The sequence below is a fragment of the Ascaphus truei genome, chromosome 17 (genome assembly GCF_040206685.1).
Source record: "Ascaphus truei isolate aAscTru1 chromosome 17, aAscTru1.hap1, whole genome shotgun sequence".
NCBI classification, from domain to species: domain Eukaryota; kingdom Metazoa; phylum Chordata; class Amphibia; order Anura; family Ascaphidae; genus Ascaphus; species Ascaphus truei.
The window spans coordinates 34,954,648-34,970,384 of NC_134499.1; the positions used below are offsets into that span (position 1 = coordinate 34,954,648).

General features: G+C 41.9%; 1 protein-coding gene across 6 annotated transcripts in view; it reads right to left on the bottom strand.

Annotated features, from left to right (window-relative positions):
* PTPRG (protein tyrosine phosphatase receptor type G) overlaps positions 1-15,737 on the bottom strand; it is a 386,148-nt gene that overhangs the window by 260,786 nt on the left and 109,625 nt on the right. The window contains exon 1 of one of the 6 annotated variants that reach the window (XM_075574785.1): positions 5,636-5,760. The exons of the other annotated variants lie outside the window; for them this stretch is intronic. The gene's annotated coding sequence lies outside the window, so the exon portion shown is untranslated. Of the gene's footprint in view, positions 1-5,635; positions 5,761-15,737 lie in introns of those variants that run through there. 6 annotated transcript variants of the gene reach the window in all.

Below are 15,737 nucleotides of genomic sequence, written 5' to 3' on the forward strand. Positions count from 1 at the left end.
TACTGATCTTGTTTTACCGTGAAAAACTCACTTTACATTAGTAATAATGGGAGGAAAATCACTAAGAAATAATGTCATTTAAAAGGATGTGGGATTTGTGTGGATATAGATCCAAATATAACTTCTGTCATAATCCTGTATTTACGACATTGGAATTGTGCCAGTCTTGAACCCCAAGTCAGCACATCTTTCAGGCCAAAGCACAGTACAAGCTGTATAAAACATGTTCAGTCAGTTTAGCAGGCAGACCTGCTGGTCCTATAAACCAACCTGTGGCCCCCAGACATTTTATAATAACTTGTCTCCCTCCCTCCCCCCAGTTGAAAACAGGCCAACAAGATATTGAAACCAGAGACAGAACATGAAACACAGACAGAGCTCAGTAGCACTCCTCTGTAACACTTTTATGCTTACTAGCTGAGAGACCCGGCGTTGCCCGGGATGTAATGTTCCCGCTCCTCTCTCTCTCCTCTCTCCTCCCCCCTCTCTCTGTAGGGCAGGGGGGGGTGAAGGGCAGGGGTAGGGGGGGTGAAGGGCAGGGGTAGGGGGGTGAAGGGCAGGGGTAGGGGTGGGGGGTGAAGGGTAGGGGTGGGGGGTGAAGGGCAGGGGTAGGGGGGTGAAGGGCAGGGGTAGGGGGGGTGAAGGGCAGGGGTAGGGGGGGGTGAAGGGTAGGGGTACAGGGGTTAAGGGTAGGGGGGTGAAGGGCAGGGGGGGTGAAGGGCAAGGGTAGGGGGGGTGAAGGGCAAGGGTAGGGGGGGTGAAGGGCAAGGGTAGGGGGGTGAAGGGCAAGGGTAGGGGGGGTGAAGGGCACGGGTAGGGGGGGTGAAGGGCAGGGGTAGGGGTGAAGGGCAGGGGTAGGGGGGGTGAAGGGCAGGGGTAGGGTGGTGGGGAAGGGCAGGGGTAGGGCATGAAAGTGAGGCACAAATTGTTGGCAGGAGTAAAATGTCCACACACACACACACAGATCCGAGGAGGCTGCTTGGCCCCCTCAGCGGGCGGGGAGTTAAGGTAGCACCGGGGAGTTAAGGTAGCGCCGGGGAGGTAAGGGAGCGTTGGCGGCTGGGGTAGGAGGGCCGTGCCGCGCTTACCCTCCGTGTTTCCGGGAGCCGGTTGAGAGCGAGGGGGGAGGAACCTGCAGTTTGCGGGGGATTGGGGGGGAGACAGAGGGGTGTGTGTGTGAGTGTGTGTGAGTGTGTGTGAGTGTGTGTGAGTGTGTGTGTGTGTGTGAGGGTGTGTGAGTGTGTGTGAGGGTGTGTGTGTGTCCCCTTTGGCCCGTCACTCCGCCTCAGGCCAATGAGAGGTGTGCGGGGGCGGGCGGCCCAAGGGAGCAATCTCATTGGCCTGGCCCAAGGTCCAATGGGATTGCCGCTAGGGACACAGGGAGGGACACAGGGAGACACATACAGACAGCCACATAGGACGCTTTCAGAAATATATAGTAGATATAAATATGTTGTGGTTATTTTGGGGGTTCAATATGAGCTTGTAGTTGTAGGTGTCCTGTATGTTTTACAATTCTTGTTGAGCTGGTCTTAGCCGATTGGAGGGTGGCTCCTCCTACCTAATTGAAGCTCACCCCCTCCCACATTTAAATGGTTAAAAGCTCACTCCATTGCATCTCCCACTCTCAGGGGAACTTGCTTGCTTGCAGTTTTGTGACAAATCTAATACAGAGTGCTTTTCCTGGTAATGTACAGGTTAATAAAAGCTTCAATCAGACTTAGAACTATGCAACTAATTTTATCAGATTTATTATAAATCATTCTTCCTGTTAATGCACAGGTTATTAAGAATGTATATTAGTGTTAGGTACCCTTGAGATGTGGTCTACCGTGTAGTGGCTCAAGGGCTTACAACACTTTGGCCAAAATGTTAAACTAAAAGACCATTTTATTTAATAGATCTCTATACATATATATTTAGGCACTATAAAGTGTATAAGTTTCACTGGATATGCACTGAGCTCTGTCTGTGTTTCATGTTCTGCCTCTGGTTTTAAATATATATATTGCCATGCTCAGTAGCACTCCCCTGTGACACTTATATGCTTATATACAGTGTTCGACAAACCTATACATTTGCTCGCCCAGTGGATTTAACCCCCGGGCGAGTAAATATTGGCCCACGCAGCACACGTTTTGTACTAGGTGGCGAGTAGATTTTTTTGTGTGGCGAGTAGATTTTTTGGTGATTTGTCAACCACTGCTTATATATATATATATATATGTTGTGGTTATTTTTGGGGTTCAATATGAGCTTGTAGGTGTCGTGTATGTTCAACAAGATATTGATGCAGATTGGTTCTGCGTATACAGGGGGTCAGTTCATTTATCATTTGAGATCTTCTAATGCATACTTCACAAAACAAGTTAAAGGAACCACACAAACCAGCAATGCTACTGTATTGTTTTCTGTTAGAAGCAGCTTTGCTGTTATCTTGCTGGTGACAATAGCATTCTACCATAGAAATGTTGCAGATTCTGTCAGCGCTGCCAAGCAGGCAGCAGTAAGGGAATTGTTGGACTATCAAAGTCAAACTTCAGAATGGATTAGTCAATCAGGCACTGCAGCTTCTCACGCCTGCTCTGTCTCCCCAGCCAATTCTGCATATCTTCCAGATGTTGGTGATGTCATTAAAATATGCTGCCACAACGTATTGTTTCGCTTGTATGAATATACGGTATTGGATTAATAAATGTAATGAGGGCTGTAAATCTGCAAACTGCCCTGTCTCGTTCCAAGCCATTTAAAACCTTCAATACTGGCTATGTACAAATATAGGAAACCTCTTCTATAAGTAAACATTTGATACACCCTGGCTCTGCAAATGTATGTAGCAGTTTATTAAGTTAACAAAGTGCTTTTCTTGTCATGGCAACAAACTAAATGTTGAAAACATGCATTTGGGGACAATACAAGGAGCTTTCAAAATAACTATTCATCCCAAGGGCAGTCTAAAGGACTCGGGGGCATCCCTTAAGGTTGGAGGAAAAGAAGATTTCACCAGCAACAAAGGAAATGGTTCTTTACAGTAAGGGGAGATACAATGTGGAACTAATTACCCATGGAGACGGTGATGGCAGATACAATAGATTTGTTAAAAAAATCTTTTTAGAAAGGAAAGGTATACAGGGATATACCAAATAAACATGGGAAGGATGTTGATCCAGGGAGAAATCTGACCGCTATTATTTGGCGTCAGGAATTAATTTGATTTCCCCTTATGAGTTATAATTGGATAATGTGTCACTGGGGTTTTATGTTTGCCTTACTCTGGATCATCAAAATCCTGTAAATATAGGTTTAAGTATATGTCATCTAAATTTAGCATAGGTTAAACTTGACGTACAGTACAGTACAGGCATACCCCGCATTAACGTATGCAATGGGACCGGAGTATGTATGTAAAGCGAAAATGTACTTAAAGTGAAGCACTACCTTTTCCCACTTATCGATGCATGTACTGTACTGCAATCGTTGTATACGTGCATAACTGATGTAAATAACGCTTTTGTAACAGGCTCTATAGTCTCCCCGCTTGCGCACAGCTTCGGTACAGGTAGGGAGCCGGTATTGCTGTTCAGGACGTGATGACAGGCGCATGCGTGAGCTGCCGTTTGCCTTTTGGGCGATATGTACTTACTCGCGAGTGTACTTAAAGTGAGTGTCCTTAAACCGGGGTATGCCTGTATGTCTTTCAACCTCATCAACGATGCAATCAATTAGAATTAGGTATTTAAAATGGGTTTTGGTACATTGTGCTACATAAAGTATTCACAAAAGACAAAAACACTAGAAAACAAAGGCGTGCTATGTTCTCATCCCCATCTTGTCTAAGACATGAAATGCCTAAATTGTTTGCAAAAAGTACAAAAAAGTATGCTATAAATTAAATAGAATACGTTACCTTTTCAAGCGAGTCCCTTTTAACTCGATTTGTACACTTAGCATTGTCTGCCTGCATGGTCACAGAATAGCACAGGAGTGTACTCACCACAGGAACTTGCAATCAAATCAATGATAATGGAGATACATAAATAAAATAACATGTTTTTACATCAGATTCACCGATTAGCTTCTTCAAAACCACAGTATCTGCCAAATGCAGTGTTAAATGAACTTGGAAAGGTTTCCTTACAGTTGAGTTAATTACAGTTGAGTTGAAAGATGAAACTAGTACATTTTCTCCAATGCTAGGCCAAGGATGCTCAAATCCACTATTCAAGATCCCCCACCAGGTCAGGTTTTCAGGAGCTGAGCACCCCTCTAGACAAGAGGCATGAGGTATTTAAACAATATCACATTTACATGTTTCTTGGTTATCTGTGTACAATACTCTACGACTGAGCCACTAATTGAGCCACTTGTGCTTAAGCAGGGATATCCTGAAAACCTGACCTGTTGGTAGCCATTGAGGGCTGGAGTTGCCCACCCCTGGGCTAGGAGCATCTTTGCTGACTAAAATAGGTCAATTGTAGATGTCTTGGTATTTACACTTGAAATGGCCAACAAGAAGCACACTTGCTGCAGAGAAGGTTTATCCTTCAAATGATTTCAAAGGGACCAGATGTAAAATTGTTTCCAAGGCTTTCTACCAATGAAGAGATGCCAAGACAGCTATTTACCACAATTCCCCTGGCCCTTATTTTCCATCACTGAGACGTTCTCAGTTAAAGGATTCAATTAACCAGACAGATTATTTGGGCTTACTGATCCTTCATTGTATTTACTAAGCCACCTCTTATCAGTATAAACAGATATTTTTATAACAAGATTGATCTCTGTGCCATCACTCTGCTGGTTCAAAACCCAGTTTTATAATTAACCTGTTAATAAATCTAAAAAAAAAAAAAACATGTCCTCTTTTTAAAGAACAGCTGCATGCACCCAGAAAAAAACTGTGTTACAAAAAAACATAGCATTTGTAAGAACTCTCCAAGGGACATTTAAAAAAATAAATAAATAAACAAGCTTTGGCAGATGACTACAATGCAGAGAAAACGATTTTGCAAATACTGTAAACAATGATCACCGATAATATACTACATATGAATGGTGGGTTTGAATATGTGTTCTCTGGTACTAATGTGCTATCTATTGTCATAATTTATGCACTAAATGGTTTTATACTTTTCCTTGGTGGCAGTTGAAATTTCCTAAACAAAAACCTTTAGTGTTTCATCTTAAAGATATCATTTATGATATGCAAATACTGAATTACCTTAAAATTATTGTTCTTGCATGTATTATTTCCTGAAAGTATTTGGTAAAAACAACAACATGTAGACGTCAACATTTCAGTTTTACTCCCACAGCAAAAAGAAACAATGGAAATATTCAGAGTTCTGTGCAAAAAGTCATGTCCCTACCCAGACATCCTGAATAAGATATATATAAAAAGAAAAAAATATGAGAGTGAGTGTGAGAGAGACTTTATTCACCCAGCAGAGGTTTGTAAGGGCTGAAGATAACAAATACAGAGAAACGAACCTGCAGGTTTAGTGCCAGCCAAAAGCTGCACTCCATAAAAACATTAACCAACAAAATGTATTAATCTTAATGCAGACAAAAGCGACATTTCAAAACGGAAACAAAGTCTTACTGTACAGTACAAAAACATGAGAAAATACATCACCTGTGTTTTAGAATTTAGTGAAGGTAGAAATGGTGCGTCTCCAGAAAACTGATAACTTTCTTTTTACATAAAGGAGCCTGTCACAGCCAATACATGACGAATAGAATTGCACCTTGTATCAGGGGGTGGCCAACTCAATCAGTGGCTTAATCATAATGACTGAAAACCTGATCTGTTGTCGGCCCTTGATGATTGGGGTTGGTTACCCCTGCCTTAAATCATTAGCGGCATCATGCATTTTAAAAATACAAACATATTATTGCACAATTAAAGATACAATATTAGCAAATAATGATATAAGTAAATATGTCCTTGTTACAAGAAACTTGCAATCAAACATTTATGCTTTTGCAATTGGTGTGAAAACATGGGTGGTGTGTCAAAGAATCAAAATAAAACATACTACAGTATATACAAAACCAGAAAATTAACAATGTTCAAGGTGTATAAGAAATAAAAGCTGTTGACAATGGAAATTAATTACCGTATGATATAGTAGCTCAAAGTAACTATAAATTGTAATGTCGTTTTAGAACATATTTATACTACATATAAGGCACTGAACAAACAAAACAGGTTTAAAATATTTCCAAATATTTAGAGATTTTAAAAATAGAAACGCTCGCAGCAAATGGTTGATTTATTTGGGAAGGGCATGAACTAGTTGCGAGCTGCTGATATGTAAAAGTTCAGCAATTTCAAATTATGTCAAAATGATTCATGTGCTGCATGACTAAATTCAGTTCCATGTTTGTGCAGGTTTATTTTGTTTATTTGGGTCTGATATTTTTTGCAGTTGAAACAAGTCAAATAATATGAACCTCTAGTTTGTGAAGATCTTCAAATCTCAGTAAAATTAATTGATCAGGCACCAAATCTCAATCGATCCCAAGACATGCCGTGTCGCATTATGTTCGAAGGGAATGTACCCATGATATTTGCATTTCCCACCATAAACACATGGGGAAAACTCGCCCTCTTTTCCCAGGGATAGGCCAACCAAAGGCAGCGTCTGGGAGTATATAGCTCATCACTTTTCCACACCACACACACACCCACACACAAATAGCTCATGTAAGCACTCCTATTACTGCATAGAAGACCAGAACAAAAGGGGAAATATGCAGCCATGGTCGGACTAGCGGAAAGGCAAATATTGTTAGTCTATTTCCTCCTTTCCTCCGCTTCCTCATAGCAGCGATAAAAGAACAGGATTGTCCAAAGCTAAACTCATATAGGGAGGGAAATCCTAGTCCAGCTATATGGTTTTACTATAGCTTGCAGCACTCTACAGCCAAAACCAGCATCAACAAAATGCTTAAACGGCTCTCCTATAATGTTTGATGAATGTACGACTACGGATGTGTTGGCTCCGTCACAGATTTCTTCAGCAGACCCGCAGCCTTTATGAGCAAGGATGTAAACATGGCTCTGGTAGAATGGGCCATGTTAAATAGTGAAGATGGTAAACCTAAACCTTGGTAGACTGTGATAAGAACTTCTCATCTTACTTGAGATGAACTACTGGAGGCCATGGAGCCCATGTTTGGAGCTTCAAGTAGGATGCATAGCCTGACTTTCTGAAGTCTCTGGTACTTGTATGTTCTGAGAGCTACTTCTAAAGAATGGAATTGCCTAGTCTTTGATGTGAGGATTCAGACAAGTTCGATGGATATCCTGGTGGAGGTGGGATGGGTAAACAACCTTAGATCTAAACTCTAATACATTCCTCAGGTCAACGATTTTCATGGAACACTATGTATAGCGGATCAGAGAATAAAAGCTACCAGCTTTCCCACTTTCATGTGGAATGTGATGGCTACCAGGATCCCTTTGATGGGAAGAGTTCCTATTGGAACCTCTTGCAATGGTTTAAACGCATTACAGGTAATTGTTTCCAGCACGATATTCAAGTGCTACTTATCCTTGGACAGATTTTTGAATTCGCTTGAATGGATCTCGTCATTAACGGCTGAGGAATAGGTTTTTGAAAGAGGTCCCAATGCCAACCATCACACCTTCTCGCAGGAAGTTAATATTTGCAGAATAAAAGCCTTAAAATAAACAATGCTGTTTCTTTTCCACTAACCCTCCCTCCCCCCCCACCCCCCCACATATCCAGATTCTGCAGTGTAATGGCACATTCCTCTCTCTTACGGTCATCTTCATATTAAGGGCTTCTGCCCTCAATTCCAGTTTATTTAGCGATTGCCTTTCAAAGTCCAGGGCATCACAGGAAGGAAAAAAATAAATGAGTATTTGCAGGGCTCGACAAACTAGGGAAAAACCCACTAGTGCTCCCCCCCAAAAAACACACACACACACACACACACACACAGGCCGCGCAGCCATTTTTTCAGGACCTGCAGGGGAGAGAGTACAATTTGCAGGGGAAGACCGAAAAAAATCACCGCACCACACCGCTGAACCCCGCCACAGGTAAGCGCTCGACAGCGACCAAAATGCACTCTCCCGTGGCTTGCAGGCGTGTGCATTTGTCGAGCCCTGAGTATTTGGATTGAACAACAGACTAGGTTTACTAAGCAGTAGATTTGGACCCACCATTGTTATTAAAATGCTAGGATCAACAAGATTTGTAAGCCAGTTCCATCTGAGCCATACTAGCAAAATTATAATAGCCATGGCTTTAGCACTCTTGATCTTGGATAAGACACTGGATCACCGGGACGAGAGGAAGAAGGTAGGCTAGCCAAATGTTCCAGTTTATCTTGATAGCATCCACTGCTAATTCCTTTGGATCTCTGTTCCTTGAACAGTAAGGCTGCGCTTATAGTGCGTGCGACAGCGACGTCGCGGCAAAACAAATGTAATGCTGGCGTTGCGTGCGCTTATAGTAGAAGCGACGCGATGGCTTGGTCGCGATCGCTGGAAGTCAAGTCAATTTGATTTTTCCAGCGACCGCAGCGTGACGTCACTATAAGCATAGCCCAAGGAGGAATATTCCAACTGTTTCAGCAACAAGTTAGATACAATTAAAGATTTGAGCAGCTCGAGACCACACCCTGGATCCAAAAATCTCTTTACGCGTTGGACAATTTTTTTTTTTTTTTTTTTTTGCGTGGACAGCCCAATACTGATTTAGGTTCTAAATGCTTCTTCAATAATCTCAAGAAATTGGATTGTAACGGAAACGAAAGTAGTTCCATCACTATATCGGTTGAGAAACTCGGACACGGAATTGTCATGTATTATTGTGGAAGATACGTTTACTTGCAGGCTTTTTCCATTTGCCCCAAGTAATCTTATTTCCTGCGAAGGGGTTAAGCAGCTCTCCTAAAAATTGATAATCTACCCAAATCCCAAGGTGAAAACCAAGAGTGGAAATGTGACCTTGCCTCTTTTAGAGTTGATGCTTTTGTCAAGCAGTCATCCAGATAAGGCAGGAAAACTATACCCAGCTGTCCTAGACGTGCAGCTACTGTGATCACAACCTTTGTGAATCTACTCGCCACCTAGTACCACACGTGTGCTGCTTGGGCCAATAGGAGCTCGCCACGATGTTAAATCCACTCGCCTGGGGCGTGCAAATGTATAGGTTTGTCGAACACTGGCTATAGGTATATGTAGAGATGCATCTCTAAGGTCTACTGATGCAAGAAAATGCTCCACCGCTATCACTGATCTCAGAGTTAAATGATTTCATCTCAAATTGCTTCATGTTGAGCTACCTGTTCCCAGATTTGAGGTCAAAAACTGCATTAATGCCACCTGTTGCTTTGGGAACCAAAAGATGGCAATAAAGTACCCTCCCTCCTTGATCCCTAGCTAGAAAGGATACTGCAGTACTGCAGGATTTTTCCAACTCAGTAGCCTTTCCAGGGCCCCCTGGACACCTGGAAAACAAAGATGTCCTTTTTCGTGTCTGCCTAAATTGCAGTACCCAGACATCTGTAGTAGTTTGGAGCCACGGATACAGAAACTCTGAAAGTCTGACTCCTACAGGTTATGGTCCTTGCACTGGCACATGCTTAAATTCAGACGTTTGTCTTGCGTTGAAAGGAACTCTTAGATTGAGGAAAACTTCCCTTTGGATTTGGCAGCTTGGGAAAACTCACTATTGCTTTATGTAACCACCCTAGCCTGTGATTAAATAGGTTGAAAGAATACAGCTTACACTGTAGTCACCAGCCCATGGGGCAGGCACCTGATTTCCCGCCATGGAAATAGACTACTTCAGAGGTATGCGCCTGGCTGAGGAAGTCCCATGCACGTGTGGTGTGTGAAAGAGGTTGCGTCTAAGCAGATTCAACATCTTCCTCATCCCAGCTGGCTAGCTGAGACTCGGGGACCAAGAAAAGACCGGACATAAAACGACCCTCGCCCTGGTGATCATGAGGGTTGGGGACGGGGTGGTCCTGGTAAAGCAGCACTCCAGTGGCCTGTGGAGGAACATCCCCTACGCCTCCGCACATAACTCCGGCAGCCCAAACAACCATCCGTTTCATATCCCAAGGAGGACAAGAAAAAACCATATACAGCTGAACCACGGTTCTTGGGGATCACAATTTTTTTTTAAATGGCTGCCGCAATCAGGGGTTCTGCATCCCTGAGGTCTCCCCCGATCACGACCCCCGTAACATCATCCTGGTACAGGGAGCCAGCTGGGGACAAACCTATCCAAATTGCAAAACACGTTTCTTTTAGTGTGTGTGTGTGTGTGTGTGTGTGTGTGTGTGTGTGTGTGTGTGTGTGTGTGTGTGTGTGTGTGTGTGTGTGTGTGTGTGTGTGTGTGTGTGTGTGTTACCAATAAAGCAGGATGTGTAAAAAAAAATTAAAAACAATAAACAGCTGCCGTCATTCGCGCGGCGCCACTTGAGGAGCTGGGTCGCGTCCTCGGCCTGCATGGTGGTGCCGGGGCAAAGAAAGGTAGGAGATTTTCGGGATCCGCTAAACCGTGAATCCGCTTATAATGGGTTGAGCTGTAGTTGAAAGGCAAGATGTACTCCCATAGGCGGAGTTTTCCATTAATTTATGGCCATCTTGGGGGATGCAGAGGAAACTTTTAATAGCCAATTAAATTTTGATGAAATTATTTCATACCAAAAATTATTTTAAACGAGTATTAGTTTTAACATGGTACATATTGTAGTCATTTGTTTATGCGGGACAATGTAAGCAAAGACTGGTGGAAGCCGTGATGGTCCTTTCTTCCACGCAGTAACACAGGAGGGAGAAGGATGAGGGAGGAGGGGGTATGATACCTTTTATTGGACCAGCAAGTAGTTGAAATGTTCCAAGCTTTCCAACCTCTCAGGGACTTTCATCAGGTATAGCAGAAATAAAGAAACAAAATATTACATACATTGTATGCAAGAGGGATAACACAATATTACATACACAGTGTATGTAAGGGATAATGTATAATGTAAATTACAGGTACCAAACCCCTACCGGGCTTCAGATAACAGATTTAAAATGGAGGCGTAGACCATATTCTAAAATTGATTGGAGAGACTCCTACAGCTTATTCAAAAAAACACTAAAATAAACATGGACTACTTTCATATAGAAATGTATTTTGAAGTCAATGTTCTCCTTTACAACTACTTGAAATAATAATCAGAATATATATCTTACATGTAGGTTTGTATTCTGTTCCATAAATATGTGGCAATGTACCGCTAATGACACTGTAGGCGTCTATACTTCATACTATTTATTCTTCACACTTAATTTTTATTTAAATTATAGGAAATGGGAAAGGAAATCAATTCCACTGTAAACGTCTATGAGAAACCTGACTTCTTAATTATAACCAGAGTTCTAAAAGAATGTTATCTATTTCATCCTGTGCAAATTCTGGAGAAACTGCGGTTTCCTGTTCCAGGGTGTTGTCCAGAAAATGTTTAATAGAAGTCTGCAAAAATAGTCTTTCCAGGTTTGTTTAAAGTGAAATGTTTGGAATGGTTCCCGTTCAGAAAGGAAGTAGTTTTTCCCTGGCCGCCTGTTTTTGTAGCATTGCTACAATATTAGCCACTAGTTATTTCATTCTCATACAACCCTGACAATATGTGCAGACTTTTGCATTATGAACGTAATAAAATTATTAATGGTGGGATACAGTCACTATAATTGTTAACATAAATCAAACAGTGTCAGAATTAAACCCTGCTCCAAAAACCTCTGAATTGACCATGTGAAAGAGTGACTTTAGGCACAACCATAAGCGCTATTGGCATATCCCATAACTAATTTGGGTAGCAGAGAGGGTGACGTAATCGTTTCACTGCCCAGGCCATTTACATTCTTCAGTCTGCATTTCAGGTTAACAAACCAGAATGATAAATTCACAGATCTTCTCATGGTCCCTGGAGGTTTATCATGCAACTCCAGTTTGGAGCATGCTGATTGCCTCAGACTGTTGCCATGAGCACACAATTTTCCACATTTTGCAGCCAAAACACCTAATCAGTCGAGTGTTCCAATCATCCGCCACCCATCGGGGAGTATAGTCTACATTTAAGTCTCAGTAGTTCAGACCAAAGATCCTCTTCTGCAGGTGTAGCCTACAATTGCATAGAAAAACTACAAAAAAAACGTAACAAATGGAGACCAGGCCAGCTTGCAAAATAGTCACTACAGTATATTGAAGCAGACTTTTCTCCCATTAGTTATCCACTTATAATCCCTCAATAGATACTTACCAGGCCGCTGGCAGCTTTCCCATCTCCATCAGTTTTTACTTTACAACTTACTGTATTGGTATGTAATGTAGAACAATTCCCAAGAAAAGAACAGGAAATGTAAAAACATGATGAATTGACTGGTGCTCAATGAATAAATGTCAAAGAACTGCTACAAATTCATATGTGACACCTAATTAAAACGTAAAGATTTTCATTTTAAAGGAGAAGGCTTGTAATGCTTATTTTAGGATCCTATGGCTATAGAAACTGTTCCTAAAAACACAATCCTCAAACCTTTATCTTAAAACAACCAATTCCAGCGACATGTTTTAGGGCTGTCATCTGAGCAATTGATTTTTTTTTTTTTAATTCAAATCGGACAACTGGGTTTCATTTTTAGAAGTGAGACTTGGGAGGGGTTTCATTTCCCCTGGCTGCTCCCTTGTGCGTGATGTCACTGATGTCTCGATGTTGTCACTGTGTTCAACATGTGCTTGTACAGCCAGAGGCTCTGCCCCCCCTCCCCCCCACCTTATCTTTAGTGGTTCTCTGATAAGAACATGGTGGGATAAGAGTAAAACACTTTGACCATCCATTGCCCATTCAGAAAATCATCTGGCAGAGATTGTGGGATTGCACCTTTAAATTGATATTTCTAGACATTTTCAAATTAGGTTGCCTCGCAATTGGGAAAGCCTATAATACATTTGCAGGGGGTTTTGTACTAAGGGAGTTCAACTAGTTGGGTAACATATTCATGACTTTTCTTACATAACACTGCCAGTGAAAGTGTACTATAAAACAATACTAGAGTGAACGTCTATGTTCACTATTTATTTATTGAAAACTAAAAAGGTACAATTAGACATAATACAAAACATAACAGTCACTCGAATTAGACATACTATACAATAGATTGTCCCTAAACGTAGCTAAAAGTCCAAGGGTCCCACACTGGATCACTGTAGTAGAAATGTTTCAAAAAGGACCTATACATAGATACCACTTTAAGGTCAATTATCTTATTGACATTTCCCAACCCAGTGCGTCTAAGTACTGTATATGACAAGAAATAAAAACAAGTGCAAGACAAGAACTGGTGGGCACCATTTCGATGTGCGACAGTTAACAAAAATATATAAATAAGGTAAAAGTGATGAGGTAAAAGTCTGAAGAGCAAGGAGTAAGGCCCGGGCCATAGAGGGGTGAGGAGTTCCGCGCCGCGCTGACGCCGAGGCTCGCCTGCTGAAATCTGCGCGATTTCATGCCCATGCAGGCAAGCCAGCGGGCGCGATCGGAGGCGGGGGGAGACCGAGGGAGGCGGGGCAGTGACGTCGCTGGGCCAATCACCCGCGACGCACTGACGTCGACGTCACAGCGTCGTGACGCTGCCGTAGCTCCGCGCTGATTGGATGTTTTCAGCCGACAGTGCGCTGAAAAACAGCTTGGCGCTCGGCTGAAAACTCCAGCGCCTCAGCACGCCTGCGGACGCTCGCGTGAGCCTCCTCTAAAGGCATCCTCATTGAGGATGCAGGGGCTCAGCGCGGAGCGTCCGCACGGCTCAGCACGGCCTGTCTTTCTATGGACTCGGCCTAAGACTTTTAGCCTTCCACTTCATCAGAAGTGTTCCACTGCGCAAACAACCTATTTCCAGCTACTCCAGTCCGGCTATGCTTGTGTAAGAACTAAACACGAATAGGAAAGAGTCCTCTCTGCATCTCGTGTTAAAGAGGATGAGTGGGAGGAGAAGATTGCTCGCCTCAGAATAGAAAAGGACTGTGATAGTACAGGGAAAGTTTCTGCTTTAATGGCAAATGTGTTTTGTCAAGAGTGAATAATTAAGAATGAAGGATTTAAGAAACCTCTTAACACGATTCTAAATGAACATTAGGGCAAGCAGAACGAAAATAATATTTCAAACGCAAACTGACATACCGCTGAATTGCATTAGTCAATACACAGCATAATGGTGCTTACAAGACCATCATAAGCACACAGACTAAAGAAGACACTCAGTATGACGTCTAAATATTTATGAAAGTACCATTTGTTCAGTGTGTGTATGTGTATGTATGTGTATATATGTGTGTATATGTGTGTATATGTATGTATGTGTAATATGTATGTATGTGTATATGTGTGTATCCGAAATGTTGGGCCAAAAAGACATTTTTGCATATTTTTGTTGTGCCCATCCATTTGTTATATACTGTATATATTAGATATTATATATAGTAGATTTGAGTGTTGTAGATATTTGTCTTAAACTGGAAATTGTTGGTGTCGTGTTTTACTCCCATGTGCACACTTCTGTGCCAGCGCACTCATTTCATGCCATCCCCTGGTACTACTTATGCTATTTTTCTGCTGAATAGGTATTAGTAGTACATCTGAGTACACCGTTTTGCTTTAAAGCATTGTTTTCTTGCTAATAAATTGCTGCTGCCTAAATACATTACCTGTACTCCTATGAGGCAAACGATGGAATAATTAGGGGCACTGCAGGTGTGCACGATTGTTAGAAATTGAAGTATTGAGAAATACAGAGTTAAGGACACGGTCTCATATTTAAAGGGTCCACTGACGCCTCCCGGCACACACAAACTACATGTAATTGAAAGACTGTGTCTAGGAAAACATATTTGCTGTGAAACATCTAGTTTATAATATGTGGGTAAGAAGATTGCAGCAAAAAGATTCAGAGCAGAGGTACCACACACTTAAATTGCTACAACGTGCAGGGAGGGCAAGAGTACTTGAAGCTTTCTGATAATGTACTCTGTACAGATAGTAATATATTCTTGATATTTTCTCAATCCATTTATACCTCCCAGCAACCCCTAATTCCATAACAAGCTCCATACATCTACACAATTATGTAGGCTGCGGACTTATGGTTGTTTAATTAGCAGTTCATGAAACATGTGGTCCCTAGTTTAAAATTAGTCTGTCATAAGTATTCAGCTTTTTATTACTGACACAGTAAACTTGATTTACAAGTACAGATTGAAAATATATGTATTGTTGTACAGCAAGTTAGCGACCTGGCCTGGTGTTCTGTGTTTGTCTAGGAGTGAGGTTATCTGGGGCCAAAGCCTGGTTTGAAAATGGGGCGATTGAACCCTGAAGTCATAACTTCTGACCATAGAAATAAGCAGACAAACCTTTACATGCATCTTAAAAATGAATGCCCCTGTGTTCTGGAAATGCCAGTGTGTGGGGCCAGGAAGATATTGCACGGGATTGTGTAAATTTACTGAACATTCGCGATCCGACTAATTACATTTAAACAATCCATGATTTTGAGGGTTCAGTGGTCAGATATTTGTTTGTCTCTCAAACGTACGATTAACCACATCAGTTTTGATACACACTTTGTTTAATTATACCAATGCAACAGTGAGTGGCATAATTTGAGATATGATAGAAATAAAAATAGGCGGTATTTCCTTTAT